Source organism: Glossina fuscipes, unplaced genomic scaffold, assembly GCF_014805625.2.
Source record: "Glossina fuscipes isolate IAEA_lab_2018 unplaced genomic scaffold, Yale_Gfus_2 2, whole genome shotgun sequence".
Taxonomy (NCBI): domain Eukaryota; kingdom Metazoa; phylum Arthropoda; class Insecta; order Diptera; family Glossinidae; genus Glossina; species Glossina fuscipes.
The window spans coordinates 12,381,869-12,401,173 of NW_023998416.1; the positions used below are offsets into that span (position 1 = coordinate 12,381,869).

The 19,305-nt window shown below is 34.0% G+C and overlaps 1 long non-coding RNA gene across 2 annotated transcripts in view; it reads left to right on the top strand.

The window, feature by feature from the left end:
* The first annotated feature begins 5,060 nt into the window (after positions 1-5,060).
* The window catches only part of LOC119634223, a 106,235-nt gene continuing 91,990 nt past the window's right edge, over positions 5,061-19,305 (top strand). Inside the window, exon 1 of one of the 2 annotated variants that reach the window (XR_005246939.1) lies at positions 5,061-5,428. This is a non-coding gene — a long non-coding RNA (uncharacterized LOC119634223). Of the gene's footprint in view, positions 5,429-9,350; positions 9,373-19,305 lie in introns of those variants that run through there. The other variant, XR_005246938.1, reaches the window with a different exon arrangement.

The window sequence follows — 19,305 nt, forward strand, 5'->3', positions numbered from 1 at the left end:
TTTTTTAAAGTTTCTTTTCTCGACTAGAGATGAAAATAATTTTTCTTACTTATTTTTTATTTTCTAAATATGTTTTATTTATATTTTAGTTCGAAAAATATTATAACATGAAATACTGTCGTATCTAGCGTATACAATAATCAAGTTTATGTCAAAGCATAGAAAAAAAAAAAATGTTTTTCTTCTTCTCCTCTTCTTTTGTTTTGATAAAATACATAAATGGTATGCTCACAGACTGACAAGTGTCTATTAAACTGAGCACCATTGTCAGTTAGAAATTCTTCTTTGGGGAAAATTACTAGAACTGCAGCTAACTTTAAGATAAAAGCTTTTTCCTCATTTCCTTTCTGTAATAGAAATTTACTTCTACTAAAGCTTTTAAATTACCAGTCATCTCTATTGCAATTTGCCGAGAGTATACATTGTGCTTCGGGTACCTTAATCTTTAACTTTTGTCAACTTTTTACCTGATTTTGTTAGCGTTCGTTGTTTAACGGGTTAAGGAACGTTTCAAAACATTATCCTTATTAAAAATGTTAAATACATGCCTACTGTGACAAAATCGCTCTATAGGTCCATTGTCTCACAAATTGTGTGGCAATTGACGTCACCCATATCCACAGCATTAAAGCCAGTCAACATCGCTCAGACACGCACCCAATTACTATAAGAGTCGAGCTAGCAATATCTTTGAAAATGTGTGGCCAAATTAAATCGCCAGCCTAAAAACCGCAGCAAACCGTCATCTTTTGTAGGTTGAGAGTCTTTTTCGTCTAGCTTTCCTGTGAACTACATGCGATCATTTTACTTGCTTATGTTATTCCACATACAGCCTCCATCACTTTGGGTAATTTTGTTAAAAAAATTACGAGTTTGTTCATCTACATCTAGCACCCAGTCAGCGGATGTGCAATGAATGTACAAGTATTTGAAAATCTCTTAACTAAAACTTGCAAGAATATTTTAGCAACTAAAGTTGTATACTAAAGGTTCATAAATTCAATAAAAATTAAGCTGAGCTTGTTAAAAAATACGCGACAATATGCGTAGATTTTAAGTAAGTTCGGAAAAGAAAATTATGTGTTAATGAAATTTTTATTGGATGCGAATATAAATTGTTGTTACAGATTTCAATGGTGAGCAAATTCTTAGCATGAAGCCGAAGTATCGTTTATGTATTTTAGTAAGACAGCAATAATACCTTCAACTGATTGTATTGCGAACTCTCATGGGTCCGACCGTTAAGCAAAATGGTGCACTTTCGCTATGTCAATCAGGCATATATATATACATCTTCGATGTGCGTTGCATAAAATGTAATTTGCTGATTTCTTCCAATTTCCAAAGCACGCAAACACCATAATCTACTCGTAATGCACAGACTCAACATTTTTCCTCACTTTAGTAATTTTACAAACCTTTAGTCTTAATACGTTCGGTGCCGGACAAACGATTCACGGCACGATTGAAACGGCAAAGATTATAGTAAACATATGATACCTTGGCTCACGGCTGTGTTGCATATGTTACTAAAACAGGTTTGCCAAAATCGGGCCACGAAGTTTACATCTCATTAAGCTATTTACTTTTCGAACAACTGCGAAATATATTCAAGAAATTTTATATATTTTGAAATGTTGAAAATCATTTTTGAGAACAACTTGCCGACGTCAAGCAATAACACATGAACAATGCACATAGAGCATGTCATTGTCATCCCTTTATTATTATTACCGTTCCCATAATTCCCGTAATCGTCATCGTTAGCTAAATACCGCAGAAACATGAAACAGTCGCCACATATGAATAATCTTCGATGAGTGTAAAACAAAATATATTTTTCAATGTCAAGGTCATCAAAACGATACAAAGCGGCACAGAGCGGCACCCATAAAGACGTACATTTATATATATGTATGTATGTATATAAAGAAGAAGAGAAAAAGTTTGCGACACCACCACAACAAATAAATACTTTATCAAATTTACGTTATTACCATGAATGCCAGTCTGAAACACATTAGTTTAGCATTCTTGTTTCTTCTTTATTTTTTGCTTGGTTAAGTTTGCTGGTTTCTTCATTCCGTTTGACTTGTATTACTTGTATTACTACTGGTAGCAGACTTAATTTATATGTTCGACGATTTCTTGGAAAAATTTTTGGAAAACATCAATACAAAAGCTATTAAAAACTCTGTTAGAGAAGATCAAATTGTTCTTCTTGTTCTGGTAGCCGTCAGTGGAGGCCAAAGATACATAAATTTTGTCATTCAAAATTCACATTGATTTGATCGAATCGCTTGCTCGTTTATGATCAAAGTACTCGTTCAAGGTCGTTGGAATTAAAATCGAAAGTTAAAGTTCGACTGAAACACAGCTCCTCCGTTTAACTTTTCGCATTTATACTAGGGCTTGTAATCGGCCCTTTTACTTCAATTCCGTAATTTATCGGATGTAGTTGACCTTTGATATTAAAAATGATATTCCGGGGAATAAAAACAACTTCCGTTTGCCGCGTCTAACTTAGTTGAAAAAATGCTCAATTTTTTCGTATTTGTTCGTAGTGACTGGTACCCGAAATTCTCCCCAAAGCACATATTATTTTTATTCTCATTTTTTCGTTTATTATTTTTATTCGTTTTATGCAGTATGAGGTTAAGCGTAATTTTCTTGCTACTAAGAGGGCGAACGTATTGATGAAGTTTTCTGCTGCTATGTGTTTAGTTTCTGGGACATAACGAACATTTTATTCAGGCTAAGAGAGCGAGCTGAGGAAATTTAATGCTCGCGTGTGGCATTTTTTTTTTTTATTTTTTATTTCATATCTTTTATGAATATGTACATACATTTCGAAATTTATATAAACTAATACTCAAATGAGAAATTTTACTTATTTCGGAGCTACAATGGCAGCGGCAAAAAAAAAGTTGAATGACTAAATGTCATTATAAATGACTGACAGTCGTCAAAAGAGGAAAATGTGGTCATAAAATTTGTTAAAGGTTGTTTTTTCATTTTATTTATGAATACTCACACATGCCTTCGCCAACGTGATGTTTGTCATATTTATTTACAATGAATGACATGACGTTAAACAGACTGTGACATAAGTGAGTTAAACCTTTCTTCGTTCGTGTTTTCATTTTATATAAACACTCGGATGATTTTATTGCACTGAACTCTGCTACTCTCCGTTTAACTGTTTTCAGTCACCAAGTGACTGCCTATCTGTCTGCTTGTCTGTTTCTTTGCTGGATATACACCCAGAAAACCTTATAAAATTAAAGATATGACTCGTTGTTGTATACATAAAAATAAAGTTCTAATATTGTTTCCCGAGACTACGTAAGTTGGATGTTAAGTAAAAAGTATATCCATTGTTGAATTGCCACGTTAAACAGGTGGTAAATTTTTGTGGAAGGGCTAATGGAATATTGTTGATATTTAGTTAATTCAATTCTAAATAGAAATGTTGATATATAGGTAGTTAAGTAATAGTGCTTTCGAAGACTTTAGGGCGTTACATTGACGTAAGTTGATAACTTTCCTAAAGCTTTTGCCCCCCATATTTTTATCATAGATATTTTTTTTCTATTAGCAGGCAAAAATATATATTTATTTATTTTCATAGGGCGATGTGACTCAAGGATATTAACAAGGATGGGAAAGTGATCGCCTCATCGTTGATAGATGCAAAAAGAAACCTATTGAAGATTTTGGAATCAGAACATGTCAGAAAATGTCAGACCTACAGTTAATAATAATCGAATTTGGCGTTCAATATATGTCGCACGTGGATTTACTCCTCTTACTTCTCCGTTTCTTTTTATATAAAGTCTAATTGGTTGCGAAAAGTACTTAGAAATGAGCTTAATGAGTGTAGTTAGATTTTTTACTAATCTCAGATTTCTATCCTAGAAAATTATATCACTTCAAAGTTATCAAACGAGGCCGTAATTGGAAAGCACCCAACTTACTTTAATGATTAAGTCGTTACACATACGGGGTGTGTGTGTTTTTACAATTTTTGCCGAATCATTAAAAATGTAGGCGGATTTACCTTTTTTAACAAGTTCTGGATCTCTCCTTGTAACTGCGGCGCAAAGTGGTAATGCAATCGTTCCTATTGTGGTCACTACAAATCCAAGTTTATCGTATCTTTTTGATCTTCCGTCTTTTCGTGGAGTCTTAGACTTCTATTCGCTGCACATGTTTTCACATTGTTGTTGCCAACTCTTCGTCAGGTAGAATAACTCATCTTCGAGTAAAAATTCGCATCTAAAAATCCATGCGCTTTAGCTTATATCATGTTAAACAAATACATCGTTTGAAACTCACATCCATTAAAGGTTTACCGCTATTTGAGGATGCGTTCGGCTGGCCGATTAACAATTCAAAGATCGTGGGTTTAAATCACAATTGCGGTAGAGTTTTCAATAAAGACGATAGCCTTAGATGTGATTGCTTAAGACTTTAGTCTTAAGTAACCTTAAGGAGAACGATATATGCGGATAGATAGTTAAAACATTGTTCCATTCGTGACATCTACTCCGTGAATGCTCCCTGTATTACTACGATTTATCGTACATTGCCAATTATTTTTCTTTCCGAAAGCGACTTGCCTGCGATGGCTTTCCAGCTTGCTTTTGATGGCTCATCAAGTTAAAATTTAATTTTTTTTTGCTTACTTATATACACAGATAAACTTATATTGCAATAAGCATGCATGCAGGCGAACACGATGACCATGAAAGCAGTGAACACAAACGCGGGGTTTATACGAAAAGTTAAACTCACCTTGTGCTTATTGCAAGTCATAGACAATGGACAAAATTATTTTGAAATGCTTGCTTCTATTGGATGTTGATTCTGTTCCTTACTCATGCCTACAAAATATGGTTATAAAAACCATTTCTGATCACCTAACAATATTATGTGTAATAGATGTTCGCATTTATAATATAATTTGTTTAATCTATTCTTGCATTTTTTTCTTTGCAGGTACACCATTTGTAAGTCTAGACCACGTAAGCAAATTACTTATCACATTTTTATATAAACATTTGTAGAAATCTATAAAGCTGTGACATATTAACAATACGTCATAATTATTTGATATTTGATTTCAAGAGTAGAGAACTGTTCGCGGTTGTAAAAGTCAATAAATATCAATTTTCAAATTTATATGTCGAGGCAAACTATACAATTACAAGACCGCATGGTGCCGTGTGCGCGAAAGCTAGAATGTAAATATAATAGAAAACTGATAGACTTTAGCTTTGTGGTTTCGTTATACGAAGAGAAAATAAATGCTTATTAAAAGCAAAAAGCCAAAGATATTTACGATACCGTTTACAGGGCAATGCTTAAACAATACTAGAAATTTCATTATCTTAAACCGGCTACTGCCAAAGATGAGAGTGTATTGGTAAGCTGATTAAAAAAAATTTATGACCCTTTACACGATTGATTATTGATAAAGTCAAAATCTTATTTAGAATATTGAAGGCGACCTTAAATTTCTTCTTCTTCTTCTGTAATTCAGCAAAACAACAACATATGACTAAAGAATCTTCAACGCGAGCATGAATTTCTTTTTTTTAACCTTTAAATTTCTTGCTGCTTACTTTCGTCTTCGACTGCGAGCCAGAATTTTTAAAGGTTTTACAAAATAGAACTTCCAGATAAGATGTCTTCATATCGCGTCAAGTAAGTTTTCGTTATGAGAATTTCGATAACAGGATTGTTATCCATACAAAGCAAGGGCGAAGCTATACTCTAACGAATTTTTAATGCTGACCGTTAGTTAATCTTGAAATCAATTATAGTAATTGTATTCTACACATACATACAGAGAGTATAATTGTATTAATAATTGTTAATTAATTAATAATTGTATTGTTCAAACCTCAAGTGCGGTAGAGTTTTTTATTAAAAAAGCCGATAGCCCTAGATGCTAGTGCTTTAAGACTTTAGTCTTAGAATTTATTCTCTGGCTAAATTTATAATAATTATAATAATAATAATAATTGTATTATTGGTGGGTAAAATTGGAGCCTATATAAAATTTTAATTAGTTCAGTGGGAGTAGCAAGTTCTGTTGTTTTTTTTGTTAAAAATGCATCCATTTCGAGGAAAGATGAATAAGCAGATCAAACACCTTTCGATGTTATTCGCAAAAGACTCCATGTTGCGCTATATTCATAGGAACAGGAGCACAGTTTGGAAAACAAATCATCCATTGCAACCCGAGTTGGAGTAATATCGGCCGATAACAGCGGGTAGGGAAGGACATTAGGTTATCTTGAGGGAGTTTTCTTGTTCGGGGTCGAATTTCTTCATACTGAAAGCTCACCATACACCATATTTGTTGATGTTATGGGTTCCCATATTTTATATCGTGGTAATGCATTTGCATACGTCGCCTTTTCGCCACTCGTAAGAATTTAGCAGCGTCAGGGAATGTGAAGTTTATTTTCTTAACTTAGGACTACGCCTCTGCAAAAGTCCAAGAAATTATCTTCTGTTCGCTTTCAGGTTGCGATTTATACAGTAAGAAGACAGTGCTTTCAAATGAAAATGTCATAGTTTTGTTTTGCAGAGAGAGAGAGAGAGAGGGACAGAGAGAGAGAGCCTACGCTTATACTTCACTTACTTACGATCTGAAAAAGCAACCGAAACAAATTTGAACGTTGTGTTGTTACATTGTGAGTTAAAATAGAAAACTTAAAGCATAGAAACAAACAAAGCTAAAATATTGCTCAAGGAAATTTAAATACAAAAATCGAACTCAAGTACTTCAACTAAATTGCATCTCGAATAGATTGAGTTGACTGATTCGAATCGATTCATTTAGTAGACAAACTATTGTTGAACTATTTGTAGCATATTTTTGCAGGCATCAACGATGGCGTCTATGATCAGTATGGCACCTTGGGTCGCCCAAGTTTGTTCCAGGTATTATCTTGCTTTTTATTTATTTATTTTTTTTGCAAGAACGTTAGTGTATTTATATAATCTCAGTTCGATTGGTGTCTACTCGTTCCTGAAAAGTAGTAGTAGTTCTTATAAGGATTGGCCCTTGGGTGATTTCACCTTTTGTTTGTTATTTTCTTGTGTCTGAATTGTTTTTATCGTTAATTTTTGTTTATTTGTCTCTGTTTGTGTATGTGCTATGCTTTTTCCTTAAAATCAAGTGCGAAAATATTTCCTTTTGATTAAACGATAAGACAAAAATGAAATCTTAGTGCAGAGCTATAAACAAAGTTTTGACAATAAATAAAAGAAAAAAAAAAACTAAGAATTGAAAAAGGCACAAGGAAGTTACATACGCCTCTGGGATAAAGCAGCAAAGTATTTTGTGAAATATCTTCATTTCAATCGGGCGAACGTGACAATATTTATACTACTTTCAGACTCTAAATCGATATGTTGTGTTTTTCGTTTTTGTCTATTGCGTAGCCGTTTCCAAGTGAGTCACGAATGTCATCTGCCTAAAGTCGCCGTAGCGCTGCTCGTATATATTTATACTAAGCTCCAAAAGCTTTGGAGTCGTTTTAGGATCAAAGTCGTCGACGAAGTGGCGCTCGTACATATTTGCACTCAGTTCTAAAGGTTTTGGAACCAAAATTGTCGGCACGGTGTCCATCTATATTTGTACTGAGTCGCAGACGCTTTGCGGCCATTTGTGAGCATCAAGCACAACTGTAAAAGTTATCATTAATTAACCGAAAATTCACCGTCTTAGCTATAGTTTACTGCACTACATCTGTGTCTGTAATTGTTGTTCGATGTTTGTTGACTTTGTAGAATGTATTTATTTTTCATATGTTTGATATTTCAATGCGCTCTCTATGTTAGAAACTTTGTTCAAAAAATATATTAAACTCGAAAAGACATAAAGGTCAAGTCACGTAATGTAAGCAGGTCCCATTTCAGCTCCAATTACTAAGTAATTTCCGTTTTTCATAAAAGTCCCGGGTCGCTTTTCGTTTCCCTACTGTAGATTAAATGTATTTTACGTTGTTTTATCTTCCAATGAGACTCGGATGGGCGTGACAGGTATGTTAAATGCGATTTGAAGACCAAACCGGTGATTTCGTGTAAGATTGGGAAAGCGGCTGCCAAGGCCTCTGGATAGATGACAAAATGATGTCGGAGTTCGATTTCCGTTCGCTGCATGCGCTCTTCCGGCTAAAGCCGCAGACGTACGATCGCTGTTTTGTGTAGCTAATCAAGTATGAGGGGTAAACAGTCATGTATAACAAATAGAAAAATAATAAAACCTCAGTGAACTTTACATCAAGGTTTGTGCGAATAATCTCCGTGGTGACGTGTTCAAACGGCAGCGTGTAAACGATCAAGAAATAGATATACAGGCGGGTCCGAAGTAAAGATAGGTGTACAGTTAAGTTAGAGAATTGCCAAGCCTAGTCCGTTTTAGGCTATATCTGGGTATTTAACTGCGCAGTCCTGGAAATAGAAATTTTCTTGTAAGCATTATCGAGTACTTTGCTGGCACAGATAAGGGATAGAAGAATTCATGTTCAATGCTTTAAAGTTAATTAAAAGATTTCATCGAATTTTCATAAATAAACTTGAAAAATGGATTAACTCGGCCGGGAATGCATCCTTTGTCGTCAAGAGATTCAAATCAAGTAAAAATTAAAAGATTCTTATCTAGTTATCCTAAATGATGGTTTTCGAAAAGTTGAGATGTTTTGGTTTATGTTAATCTACGCTTTGAAGAAAGGATGTTAAGAAAACTTGTGTGCGTGAGAACGCGAACTCCATATTATATGCCAACGGTGTATAAAACCATATATTTTCAATTAATTTTTAACAAAAAGCTAAACATTGGTTAAAAATTGCTGCCTGAACTTAAGGAAAAAAAAAAAAAAAAAAAAAATAGAAAAGAAAAAGAATAACAACAACAAAAATTGTTTGTAGCTGCTGCTCCTGGTGTTCCTATTTGTTGTATATATGTTTGCCTTTTTACTTTATTGTGCATCAGCCAAAACGTACTGTGGCATATTGCAAAGGATTTCATTACCCCAACGAGTGTAACTGCGTTCGTTTGTTTTCGTATGTATATGTCAGCCTTCTCTCTCTGTGTGTGAATGAACATTTGAAATTTACAACTGCATGTCGTTGTAAATTTATTGCTCATTGATTTATGGTCGAAATTGTAAATTGTAAAGTGCGAAATTGCATTTTTCTGCAAGCAATTCTTTTTTACCCCGTCCTATATATATTTTTTTTTTTCTTTTCTTCTTTTAAATTGTTGCAATTACTGTTGTTTTTGTACACTACAGCATACCAAAAGCGATAAAAATAAGACGCGAGGGGCTTTCTAAAAGTGGTGAATGGGTGGTAAGTAAAAAACACTCTTAAAAATTTTGTCACTTGCATAAAAAAAGACAAAAACAAAAACAACGATAGCAACAAAAATATCATACAACGAGTTATATAAAAGTATTTGTATGTTTAAGATTCTCACTTACTCACCTACTAGTCGATTCGAGTCGAGTCGAGTCTCTAGGAATTGGCCAACTATTGTCGTTATAAACACCAACACTCTGATATATATATATATATATATATATACAATAATAAATAGTGTTAAATGGTAAATTTACTAATAGAGCTTGTATGACTGACTACATATATATATATATATATATATATATATATATATATATATATATATATATATATGTGTGCTTGTTTATGTTTTGCGTGCGCTCAGTAAATGTATGTTTGCGTTTTGTTGCTGTTGATGTTGTTTTAGTCACATGTCGCATTTGTTAGTGTCAGCCACCATTCAGGCCATATAGTCAAATCAAAAATGGCGAAAGGCAAAAGCCATAAGTTGTAAAAGCACACGCACATCAGTAACTTGATGGAATCGAAAAACAAATAAAAAAAAAAACAAAAACTGGGGAAAAAATAAAAACACAGACGGATAAGTAAGCACAACAAACAAAAGTTGTATTCGGCAAATCGAGTCTACTTGGCAGGCAATTAATTACTAACATTGGGTTCGGTCGCAATACTTATACACATATTCAATCATCCTTTAAAATCCTTGTTTAAGCTTAGGGAGCAGCAGCATACAGATAACTGTTTAACTTTTTCGTTTTTTAACTAAAGATAAACACATAGTGCTCTGCTTTTTTCTTACACTTTTTGAGTCATAAAAACTACAGTTAAAAATTGTTTCATATGCTTTTGACATATAACACAAATGGTCGTGGTCTTGAATGTCAAATGCCTGCATCGACTATCTACTGAAATTCTACGATTTTTTTTCTTTAGAATTGGGATTCAATGTGAGGTATACTTCTCACATAATATACTTTGGAAAGTAGAATGGAAAATGGCGTAGATATTGCTTAGCAGAAGGCGCTTTGATGCACTGAGAGACAATAGTCTTTTCGCTTCTTCTCAGTTATAAAAGAAAATCACAAACTTTGCATAGATGGGCGTCGAAGAAGTTTTGAGAAATGTTTCATCCAATCGTAATTGAACTCTGAATGCGTTCGTATTTAAATGGGCCTATAAGTATTACATGTCAATAAAATGTAAAATGGATTCATTGGCGTTAAAGTTGGACTCGCGCGTTATCCATCGAACCATGGCAACCTTTAATGGTGTCCTTTTGCGCAAATGAATACGATGCATAAACATCATATATCATACATAAATATGATACATATCGTGTTCGTTTCATTTCAATCTATTAAATGGTTTCGTTATTTCTCAATGACAATGTGTTACAGGGATAATATTAAAAATGTGTGGGTGTGTGTGTGTGTATGTAATATCCAAAAGGACTTCAATTGGACCCAACTTCTCTGCCCGCCTTTGCTTTTTTCGTGTTCAATCCAAATGTTGCGATTTTTGCGGTATTTTTATGAAATTTGTCCTTAAGATTTTCGCCTCGAATGTCCGCTAAGTCGGTGGAAGGACACGCCAATAGTGCCTTGCAAACGGAGAAAGCCCATGTTTTCAAAAAAGAAAAAAAAAAAAAACGAAAACTATCTCTTTGCTCAGTACCCATCTTACACCACAGATAAGATAAAATTCTGAAAATTTTAGCGTATTTTTGATCGACGTGCTTACGGTGGAAGGCAAGCCACGTGTACTAAATAGTATGGTGTATAAAGTTATCATTATTCTGTTGAAACATCTCTAACGCTTCATAGTCCACATTTTCCTGTCAAACCCACCTCAACATGTCGCTTTGTTTGTGTTTCCGTCTATCAGTCTGCAAATCTTTGCCATATCTATAGTAAATATTTTGTCGTTTTCGGCTTTAAATTTAACAAAGATGTGAGTTAAAGAACACTCCTACAGTGTAACATAAACTGAAAACATATCGGTTTTCTTTGGTTCTTTGCTCCGTACTCATACACTACACCAGACACATAATGTACATATATCCGCGTGAACGTTACAAAGATGGAAAAAACCGGCCACGCCACGCCCAGCTAACATTATTTAGTTTTTTTTTTTTAAAGTCTTTTTTAGGATTAACGTCCTTATTTCCTTCCAGTCGATTCCAGTCGGATTTTCTCCACCCTGTCATCTAATAAGTTGCAATACGTATATGAACATGCTTGGAGGTTTTTCTTTTCAAGTCTTTGGCCTTGTAAAAGTGAACAACAGGCAATATCATAAAACGACTAAATGTAATCATTACGTTAAATTTTGTCTATCAAAACAAATCCCTTATCCTTTGATTTAAAATATTTTAGAGATTTGATGTTTATTCTAATTCGTATCTTGTTTATTATCTTTACATTATTTCCATTCTACAGTACTAGTCCATTATAATTTTCATTAAAATATACAGCAGGCGGAGGAATGAGAAAAGCCAGCCAGCATTTATAATAATAATAATAATAATTTTTGGAAAAGTTTATGTTTTAAGCATTATTAAAAACTTTTAAGATTTTGAACTTTACGTACAACAACTAGAGAGATCAGATTAATTTGCATCTTTGATGGTGCGCGTGGAAGTTTTACTTCTCTTCCTTCAATGTTTGACAACAGACACTATTAGCCGAGGGCAGAACTCAAAGGCAACGCTTTTGATCATTTTCTTTTTTGTTCTTTTCATAAAGTTTTTTTCTGTGGTTATTATTGTTGTATTTATAGAAAAATGTAGTTGAGTTGTTATTATTATTTTAGCCGGTAACGGTTGGTAATGCTTTTTTTTTATTTTTTTTTTTTTTATTTAATTTTTTCGACATGCTGTAGCGTTGAATTTCTGCTTTTTAGACGTCTGTCGATGATGGCTTTGTGCCTGCCTGCCTGCCAGTCATGAAAATTGTTAAAAAATTTATTATTACAGAAGTAAAGGTAAAGGCAGCGTGGTGCTGAAGATTAAAATTTTTTTAAAGGCTTTTATATATGTTACTGGGAAGAACAAAAAAAAAAAAAAAAAAAAAAAAGGAAAAATTGAAAGTATTAAAAATCATTTACAACGACATTGTAAGAGGACTCGGATTATATGGGTATTATAGAAAAATCCTGAATTACATATATATATATATATATTTTTTTATAATAAACGATTGTAATCCGCTTCTCTTAAAAATGAATTTCATTTATGTACAAAATTTGCAATCATTGCTGTAAAAGGGTGATATCTGATTAAGTCTGGCATACCTTTTAGTATCAAAATAAAAAGAAGTTGAGAAAAATCTCTAATTTTTTCCAACCAGGTGGAGTCGTATGTACTTAAATAGGTATAGAGAAAACAAACTGTGATTTGAAAAATCATTTAAACTTCGTTTAAGACATCGTCTGACATGGTTAACAATCGAACTACCGACGTTTTCTTACATAGTTGTTCCTAGCGTTGTGGGTGACTTTTACCCAAAATGGGTGCAACATCGCTGAAGACGGAAGAACGAAGGCAGGAAACTGGGAGAATCGACGCAACCTTCCGTGATGGATAACTATCCCAAGGTTATAAAATAGCTACGATCTCCGCTCGTACACATCGAGCGCAGACCGGACACTGTGTACACCGATCGCTCTTCACATAATCGCTTATCGTGATAAGTTGTTATAAGAAGAAATATTGCAATTGTTGTTGTGAACCCTTTGGATAGGATGGGGCCATTTTTTGGACTACATTGTCATCTAACGTTTCTTACGGAAACTGAACCTTCATATGATAAAAAGGCCCAATTTTCAATACATCTTGATGAAAACTCATTCATGATAATAACCTGACATAAAAAGTAACCTTACTGAATATGGATCATATAGGTCTATTTTTTGGATCCCAAAAGATAGTAGGGCTCTTATATGAAATGGAGCTTTATATGCCCAAAAGGTCTAATTATTAATATTGCATGACGAAAATTTCTCCTTAGTAAGTCAACCGTAACCAATTTGGACCAGATAGATTTATTTTTTAGACTGCACCATATAGGGGCTCTAGCAAAAGCAAACCCTTCTACGGCGACAAAGCCTAAGTTGAGTTTTGTTATAACGCAAGCAACTGGAGAATAATAAAACAAAAAATAAAAAAAAAATAAGTTGAGTTTCCTAAATTGAGACCGTGTCGACGTTCGAGTACACTGTCGTATATAGGCACTTACATAAAAATAATGTGTAATTTTTCTTGTATTATTAATACGGCGACATAGTGTAGAGTAATTGATTAGGATTAGAAGTCTTACTTGTTTTAAGATGAAATATTCAAAAAGATCATATCGACCTAAGGTGTTGTTGTTTGTGTGGATGATAGTGACGAGTCTCTTGTTTCGAAACAGCTTTGTGGATATCTCAGAGCATAAAATAAAATAATAATTCAATAAGCAAATAAATCGGAAAATCTTTTGTAAAGTGTTTTCGAAGCGACCATCAAGGACATGAACATAACAAAAGTGCGTAAAACGACATATATTCGAAGGGAAATATTAAAATTTCAATTGGATTTTTAATGTGATTGCCTTTCCTTGTCGAGCTTATTACGAAATAGTTGGCGCGTCTGCAAAACGCGCAATAGCAATAAATTCGTAGGAGAAAATTACTATTTAAAAAAAAATAAATAAAACATGATTCACTTAATGTATTAAAATTTTTTGGTTTTCCCATTTCTCTTTATTAAAAACGAAAATTACATACTTGGCATTACTTTTTGTCCTCTGCTTCCCTTTTACTCATCCTCTTATAAAGTTGTTGTATTCGTCGCGTTACCTTCAGAGTAGTTTGCCTTTCATTTCGTATTCGATAAGTACCGTAAAGACGAAACAGACTTGATGTTAAAATTGGCTGTTAATGGCAGCTTAACATTAACAAGCTTTAGCCACAAAAACCACAACATCTCAAGCCGTGGGTAGGAAAGCATTATAAGTATGGCCGGTGTTCGTAAAAGAATATTAATGAAAAGTAATCATAGAGGATTTTTTTTCCATTACATATGAGTTAACAAGTATGTGCTAAAGCTTTTCAACTCTGACTAATAACGAGAGTAAGGAGTAATATGAAAGAGATAAGAAAAGAAGAGAAGGAGGTTAGTACAATAATTATTTGCTTTAATTTTTTTTTTTTTTTTTTTTTTTGATAATGACAGGCTTTTATTAGAGCTGAAACAAGATAAATACAGTAGGGGAATAATTGCGCAAAAAAGTAAAGCAGAAAATAATTTAACAGAAACACTAAGTTTGCAATTATTTTCTAATTAGTGCTTTTGAATTTACGTTGATACCTCTTTAAGTTCTCATCTTTAGACTTTGTTGACTTAACTCGAGTACAAGCCATTAACTTTGCTATAAGCATTTATTAACCTTGTCACACACATACCTTTGTTTTCAATACAAAATACAATCGATTGTTTCGTACGTTCAAAAAAGCAGCCGCTAACGACATGTTAGGTCACCTTTCTCTTAATCATCACCTTTGTGTGGATATGAAATGAAAAGGCTTTGACGAAGTACTCGAGCGGAATCAGAGAATTAAGAAGAAATTTAAAAATTCAAAGATTTATCACGAAAAAGACACAGTTGTCAACTCGCCATAATGTGTCAATACAGGCAATAACAGATAACGACAAAAGCAAACTGCATCTACTCTTCAATATCGTTGAAAAGTGATCAACTTATCCCCACCCTTCTTGTCGGCTTTTTTCTATTTTTCTTTTAAGCAAAACTCCTGAGATATGCAAATTCCTTCATCGGCGGCCAGTCCATTTTTGTTTTTTTCAATTAACTATGACACGGCCGCAACAGTTTTGGAGGATAGCGGCTTAAAATAGGAACAAAAATGTAAAAGGAATTTCATCAATAACGAATCAGAGTAACGCAAAGGAACCAACGATTTATTGAGCTTGTGCCGCACCTTAAAGGACTTGATATGAAATTTTAATGCACAGATCTACTCAGACATTAGTAAACATGGTCGGTCTATCTAATATCAGTCCATGTTTTTTTGTCTTCAACCTACAGGTCAAAATTTTTGAGACGCCTTGACGAAATCTAATAAATTCATTTGGTTCATGAAACGGATTGGAGCCTTGTTTTAGAGAAAGTCATTATATAAGAAATCCTTTGGTTTTTCAACGAGGAAAGACGCTAACGTATTTCAACATATTAAGATGATGTGAAAGATTTGGAATGGGTGGACCAAGTTGCTGAATTCCCTCTCATATGAGAGGTCTAATTGGCGTCAAAAGGCGAGTTTTCCGAACACCATATCCCGAAGTTGTACCGTAGATGAGTCTGTATCCACCGTTAGTGAACATGCAATTCTGAGGCTATGTTTCTTTTCATAGGTTGGACATTTGGTAACATTAAGTGGTGTTGCGACGCAAAACACTTTTTTAACAAAAGAGATATTGACCTTTGCGCCAATTAAGATCAGGGTTTGCTTTTGCTCGAACAACAGAATAGAAAGTCTCTTTTACTTCGCATCCTAACTGTGAATGTTAGGAGGGTATTTTGCGAATCCCATGCGCAGCATTCAGATCGACGAGCGAGGCTGAATCGTTTTGGCAGGAAGACAATATTCTGTTTTTGATACGACCAGAGCAGTGTGATCTCTCATTGGTGTTGAAGGTCAGTCATTTACACGACATGCATTAAGCAGATATTTTGGATAGGTACAAGTAGGATTTACCTCGCTTTAAAAACGAGACGCAAGGGCTGGTTGATCAGGCATCTCCGAAAAAAACTGCTTTGCTCGATTCTATTATTCCTGAAGGTCTGAAAATTTTCAAGGAAAAATTCCCAGAGATGAAGACCAGATTTAAGCAAAATTTCGGTTAGAACCAATAAGAGAAGTTTTGTTATTGCGACTTTACGCAAAAAAGTTACGGTCTACAGCACTAAGGATCGTATCTTAGTTCTTCTGGCAAAGGGCTGGGCCGAGTGATAAGTCGCCACACCTCCGGCAAGCATAGCTGGAAAGTTTTAATGCGTCCATCTTATAACCCGACGCTGGCCGCATCTCACTAGACTCTACAAGATTTCCTTAATCACTCGTTTGTCTATGCTTAGTATATCAAACAGTCTAAAATGTTAATCCGGTAATAGTGACTTCAAAACATGTTTGTGAAAATCAATTTGCTCAGTTCTTCATGAAGTAATCTTGAAAATTTTATAGAATAATTAGTTTATGAGAAAAGTGCCAGAAGGTTATTGATTTAAATCGCATTTGCCTTACTAAAATTGACTTAAAATAGAAGAAAAATGTGTTTGGGAAAAAAAAGCGCCACAATGGCATAAGACTCCCTTACCTAATGCATAAAAGACGGTGAAGAGTTTTAATGAAATGTATTACATGATTCGCATTTTTAACCATTTATTGCAGACCACAAAGTTCAACTTTTTTAATTGCATTTGTTGTATATACTTCTTCTTCTTCTTCTTCTTCTTCTTTTTTAACCTTTTTCGCTTTGTCTTTGCTTCCCATTCGCCAATTAAACATAATAAATAATAAAATAGAAAATTTATGTTAATTAAAACCGCAGAAACTTTAAAGTGTCAACATAAATTAGCAGCATAGAAATAGGAAAAAAAAAAAAAGACGAAGCGGGGGGGGGGAAAAAAAACTCTTAGCAACACAACCTCAAATGAAAATATTAAAGTTTTTTGTGGCACTGCCAGATAAGATTAGAAGAGAAAAAACTTCACTGAGAAGAGAAAACACGTCAACAAATCATTTGCACTGACATAAAACAATCAAAATTTACACTTTATCATTCATTTCGTCTTTTGTGTTTGTGAAATTCTAAGGAAAGATGGAAAGAATTCAATAGAGAGAGAGAGAGAGTGAGCGTGGTGCGATAAAGAAACCATGACACGAGAAGGGTGTGTAGATAGAAAAAAGAAACTACTAAAATGTGTAGCTACAAAGTCAGTAGGTTTTCCTATCATCGTAATGCTCTTGTATTCTTACTAACAGAGAAAAATAAAAAAAAAAAGTAAAAAAAAAAATTGCTTTCAGCTCCCTACGTAGTAAGTTACGCTGCATTTCTATACTTTTTCGTTTAATGCATAAGTGTTTGTAAGTTAAATTTTTCGTAGCAATGACAAAAGTTTTTCCAAAAGTAGGGTAGGGTTGGAACTAGCAAACAAAATGAAATATTCTATTGTTCTCTGGCTGAATGCTTAAATGGCAGCAATAGCAACGCTTCACAATCAAAACAAAAAAAGGAAAAACGTATCTAATGTTATTCGGAGCATAATGTAAATGCAAGTAAATGCACTCCCTAGTGAAAAGAAATAAAAATAAAACTATAAAAGCAAGAAATTGAATTTTTATAAAACAAACTGAAAATTCAACTTTACTCGAATTAAGTTTCTTCGATACCTAACCCGTTAAAGATACGTTTCATCTAAATACGATTGATTTACTGCATCTATCCTTTTTTTTTTATTTATTTTTTTTTTTTTTTGTCTCACATATTATAAATATGACATAAAAATAAAAGATAGGCCATCTACATACCTCTCTAGATATCTCTCAGGAAACCATCAAGTACATGTGCATAATATATACTCTGGGCAAACGTGAACGTTAGAAATGAGGACCGATGAGTTTCCGCAGCTGTTGAAATCAAGAGTATGACCTCAAAGCTTTACATGATGAGATAGAGACAATTTTTTTCCTGTCATACTTGTTAGACTAACTTTGGATAACTCTCTCTACCCGCTCAGAAGAAGCATAAAAACTGATCAAGTTTTTAATTATCTTAGTTCAGGTTCACTCTTAAGCGTTACCTTAACAAACATTACGCGTTGACTTGGAAAGTTTAGCTAAGTTAAACGAAAAGTTGGCCCATATTTAGCGGGGAAAAAAAACCATGACAGGCGTACTTTAAGTATGACTGTCAGTTTTGTCGTTATAGTAGATGTATAACTAAGTTTTGTGGGTTGAAATAGGTTGCTTTATAAAACATACAGGGTTTTCGTTCATTTTTTCCGAAATTTTGAAAATACATGGTATAGATATTAGTACTTGTACTGTACCAGTTTCAGTTTAGTTGTTTACAAGCTGTCAAATTGTAAAGAGTTGGATGTCTTTCACGCGGCTGCTGTAAGGAATCCAGCTCAAGTAAATGAGTCATTTGCCAAGTAGTTGGCGCAATTTTGCGCAAAACATATTAGTCTTGAGAGAAGTGAATGTTTCTATATTGCCATCCGTCTCCTATAAAAGCGATCCAGGAAGTAACCTCCAACTTGGTCCCGGAGCAAGTCCCGTATGCGGCTGATTCTCCGGACTTGCTTCGTTCTTATTATTATTCGTTCATATCGATGCATGATCATTTTTAGCAGACTAGCTACTCATAAAAGTTGAAAATGTTGGAAAATGTGTGGAGGACTATTCTTCCTCGGAATCACGAAATATCTACCATAAGTGTCATACAGCCATCCATAGGTTACTCGATGAAAGCCAAAAGCCGTAGATAATGACCATGAAGCCTAGCCTGTTATTATACCAATAAATTCAAATTTATTTTCCGAATCTATTTAACCTTGTTTGTCCGTCTGTCCGTTTTTACGTCTTGTTTTCTTGTCCTCAAGCTATAGATGGCGATGTCGCAGATATTGTGATGAAATTCGGAGGACGAACGCTATTGAAAATGTTTCAGATCCGAGCACCTTTTCGAGCGTTTTCCTTACACCATCTTAGTTTAAATAGTCGACATATTGATGTTAGGATATGCAATGCTGAACCGTGTCGCACTATAGTAGTCTCACTAGTTTTTAATTAAAATTAAATTTTATTCATAAATATATAGAATCTATATCTACAGCTAGTAATAACCTAAGGCGCTATGGA